This window comes from Tupaia chinensis, unplaced genomic scaffold, assembly GCF_000334495.1.
Source record: "Tupaia chinensis unplaced genomic scaffold, TupChi_1.0 Scaffold000251_1, whole genome shotgun sequence".
Taxonomy (NCBI): domain Eukaryota; kingdom Metazoa; phylum Chordata; class Mammalia; order Scandentia; family Tupaiidae; genus Tupaia; species Tupaia belangeri.
The window spans coordinates 2,467,762-2,472,195 of NW_006159731.1; the positions used below are offsets into that span (position 1 = coordinate 2,467,762).

The following is a 4,434-nucleotide window of genomic DNA, read 5'->3' on the forward strand; positions in this document are numbered from 1 at the left end:
CATTTTATTTCATTAATGGTTCGATTTGGCAACTTAAAAAGGAAGGCTGAGGCAAGGTAAAGTAAAGCAAAAGATTTTATTTGGGCCTAGGTTAGGTTAACTGCCTGGGCACCACAAAATTGAAGTTGCTCCAAATAATGTGAGCTGAAGTCTTATGGATTTCAGGATGTTAAAAGTAGAAGTCAGAGGGGGATGGGGGAGCAGGAAGGAGTCTTGGACAGCAGTGACTGCTTAAATTCTATGACAAGGGAAGTAGTATGACCTTACGTTGACCAGTGACACTTGGAGTCACTTCACTGAAGTGAGTGGATGTGACTGACGGAAGATAAAAGAGGAATGTACGTGAACATAAGGGTGTTCTGATGAGTTTAGGTAGCATCTTGAGCTATTTCAGGTGCTATTGCTAAGAAAGCCACAAAACGTGTTTCCTCAGATAGACTGGAATCTTTCATTTTCAGGAAAAATTGGTCTATTTGGGAACCTATCAGCTTCCTTAAAGTTTCAGTGTAATAGAGACCAGGAGGTGGTGTAATAGTCATTGCACTCCCATGTGGTCGACTGCGGTGCGAGTCCCAGAGGCTTAAAACTCATGCCAGACGCATGTCTGTGCCCATCCAAAATTTCAAGAGAATGGAGGAGAAGGGATTGAAGTGTGTGGCCAGCCCCCCTGGGGGGCATGATTTCTCACTTTCCATTTCTCCATCTCTCTCTATCTCTCCAACAGGTACAGATATTTCACCCTATAGCAAAAATATCTCCCTTGAAAAAAGAAAGTTTCAGTGTAATAATGTGACATGTTAGCATAAATGATTATTTTGGTCCAGTTTGGGGCCTAGAGCTAGAACTTGGCCCAAAACAATGATCTCCTGTGGTTTTTATGTAACCGACGTATTTCCCTTGTCCTTACCAGCTAGAATATTGTACACTGTTAATACCCAAACAGTGAGGAACTAGGTGTCTCCTGCTCTTATCCTTACCTGAAGTCCTCATCAGTGTCCCTTCTGGGAGTTCTCAGAAAACATCTCACCCGGGTTCACAAACAAACATCGAGACCACCACGGCCTACCAACACCGTCTTCTTTGCTCAGTCCCTCTTCAGCAATGTCAACTGCCCCGGCCTACACTCCTTACAGCCATGTGCAGGAGTTTCAAGGCTGTCTCCAATGTCTCAACCACCCCTTACCCCTGCCCCCACTCCCGACACCTAGGGGCCTTCTGTATACTAACATGGAGATGAAAATCCTGTGAGTCACAAAGAGAGACAGCTTTTCTTCCTTTTTGTAATATATCTGTATGAGCAGATTACTGAGGCAGGGCTACTGTGCACCCAAGATCTTCGAGTTTTTAATGAAAATTGTGCTTTAAGATTTTACACACAGGTCTTTCTCTTCTGCGATTCAGCCATGAGTGCATGAAGACAAGATTCAGGTTTGGGTGTCCAGTGTATTCAGAACTGTGCCTCTCATCAGAAGCCTTAACAAGCTTTCCTGTTGCAGGCTCTCTTTCCTTAAATAAATTATTTCTCCCAAGCTCATTGGTGCCTCTTAAAAATCAGTTTCCGGCAGCTCAATCAATCAAACAGGCCCAAGCACATCTGAACCACAGTGGGGGATGGCTTAGGCTGCTGCTACATGACTTTCAGCTTCAAAATGACTGCAAGATCTTTTCACCCAGAAAAAAGAATGCTAAAAAAAAAAAAAAAGAAAAAAACTATTGTTAAGTCAATCATTCATTCTAAAGGTAGTAACTTTTTTTAAAACCTTGTCCTCATGATCTCATAAATGTCAAAAGGCAGATTGGTGAGGTTCTTACTGATTGTTTGATTCATACTCTTTAACCACAGGGATATGAAGTGTATCATTCCTAATTCTCCATGTCAGCATTGTTTGTTGAAAATAAATTTACTCACAAAGACCTTTTCTAGCATGTGGGGAAATTGGAACCCTCATAAGTTGCTGATGGGAACGTAAAAAAGTATTTGGAAATCACTTTGGCAGTTCTTCAAAAAGTTAAGCATAGAGTTACCATATGAGCCAGCTAGTTCATCCCTAGGTATACCAAGACAATTGAAAACACATGAGGGGCCTTCAGAAAGTTTATGGAAAAATGGAATTAAAGTATGAGCTTGTTTTAATGCAAAAAAAATTGAAACCCATGTGTAGTTTTTCATAACAATCATTTTCCATGAACTTCTGAAGACTCCTTATATTACACAAAAACTTGTACATGAGTACAGGCCCTGTAGCCAAGTGGTTAAGGAAGTTGGATTCTATATGGCTGACCACAGTTCAAATCTGGCCCCAGCAATGGGCAGGTGTCAGTGTGTGCCCGAAATCCCAATAGGATAGAGAAATACAGAAGGGATTGCTGAATGACCACCCCATTGGGGCGGGGGGTGTGCTTTATCCCTCTGTTTCTGTCTCTTTCTGGCAAACACTGCATCCTCTGGCAATTAAAAAAAAAGTCAAAGAAAAAAAAAATCTTGTACACGAACATTCATAGCAATGGTACACATCGTAGCTGCAAATTAGAAACAAACCTATGTCCATCGACTTTGGGTAAAGAATATAAGCTACATCTTGTAGTGGAATACTTTTCAGCCATATAAAGGAACCAAGTAGTGACACATGCTGCAACTTGGATGACCCTTGAAAACATTAGGCAAAGGGACCAACAGGTGGTGTGGTGATTAAGGCGCTGGACACTCCCACATAGCTGACCACGGTTCAAGACCTGGACCTGGCGGCTTGCTTTCTCACTTTCCCTCTCTCTCTCTCTCTGGTCAAATTAAAATAAATGAATGAATAAGTAAAATTAAATCATTCGTTTTTAAAAAGAAAACATTAGGCAAATGAAAGCCACACACTGTATGATTTATTTATTTGAAATGTTTAGAATAGGCAAATCTGTAGAGACATGAAACAGATGAGAGCCTACTGGTGGCATGATAGTTAAGGCAGCCAGATCTCACAGGGCCTCCTGGACTAGGAGGCTTGAAAATCATGCCGAGCACACGTGTGCGTGTGCCAAAAGTTCCAGAAGGAGAGTAGAGGTAAAGGGATTATGGCATGCCCATCCCCCTTGAGGGGTAATTCCTTATTTTCTCTCTCTCTCAGTCTCTGTCTCTAGCAAGCACACAACCCTTATTGCCCTATAGCAAAAATTTAAAAACAAAAAAGAGAGAAGAAAGAAGGAAAGGAAGGAGGGAAGGAAGAAAGAAAGAAAAGAAAAGAAAACAGTTCAGTGAATATCTTGGGCTAGGAAGAGAAAGGAAAGGGAGTAACTGCTAGTGAATACTGGTTTCTTTCTGAGATGATAAAAATCTCCTGAAATTAGGTAATGATAATGGTTGCACAACCCTGACTACAGTAAGCCCCTGAATTATGCACTATAAGAAGATGATTTTGTGGTATGCAGATTAGATCCTAATTTTTAAAATAGATCTTTTTTTTTTTCTTTTTTTGGAGAGGATTTTTTGCTATAGGGCGCGTGCACTCGCCAGACAGAGAGAGACAGAGAGACAGAAAGCGAAAAATCACCCCCGGGGGGGGATGGCCACGCCGCAATCCCTTCTCCTCCATTCTCCTCTCGGAATCTTGGGCACACACGCACACGCGTCCGGCGTGAGTTTAAGCCACCGGGTCTGGGACACGAACTGCGCTCAACTACGTGGGAGTCCAGTGACATAGCCATTACGCTAACTGCTGGTCCCTAAATAGATAGATCTTTATATTAAGCAGTGAGCACCAAAAAGAGCTTCCTTTTTATAGGAAAAATTAAATTATTGTTTTATCGATCTGCGTTTATAACAAATTGACGCTTTCTTGTAAAAGGCAAACTCTTTCTAAAGCCCAAGTAAAATAATTTTATCAATTATTTTACTCATTCATTTAGAAAATAGTGAGCATGTCTTTTAGCAATATCCGAGTACTACAAAGATCATGGTGGCCAACACAAACATAGGCCCTTCACAGAGAGATACAGGCAGTTTCCATCATTTGGAAGTGTCATGCCCAGAGAAGCACAGAGTTGTGTGGAAGCACATGAGAGGCACACCCAACTCAGATATGAAGGAAATCTTTCTGAATCCCTTCACTCCTGATAGAGATCTGAAATTGAGGCAGAGTCATGTGGACCAAGAGCAGAAAAGCAATCCAGGAAGTGAGAATGGCATGTGCAAAGACCCTGAGGTGAGGGAGGATCTTTTTATCTCACAGCATACTCTGGGAAATGAATACAGCTCAGAAAAGACCCAATCTAAACATTTGGTCAGAACCGAGCACAGACTATTGTATTTAGGAATTCAGAACTTTTGCCAGACTTCCTTCTTGTTCAGACTTTACTGTGTGTGTCAGAATGTTTTCAGTTGCCAGTAATAGGAAGTCTGATTCTCACAGGCTTAGATTAAAGATAACTATCCTTCCTATAAATGGC

The 4,434-nt window shown here is 41.5% G+C and overlaps 1 long non-coding RNA gene across 1 annotated transcript in view; it reads right to left on the reverse strand.

Moving 5' to 3' along the window:
- Nucleotides 1-1,023: 1,023 nt before the first annotated feature.
- The window catches only part of LOC114007896 (uncharacterized), a 5,077-nt gene continuing 1,666 nt past the window's right edge, over nucleotides 1,024-4,434 (reverse strand). The window contains exon 2 of the long non-coding RNA XR_003549474.1: nucleotides 1,024-1,685. This is a non-coding gene — a long non-coding RNA (uncharacterized LOC114007896). The remainder of the gene's footprint in view (nucleotides 1,686-4,434) is intronic.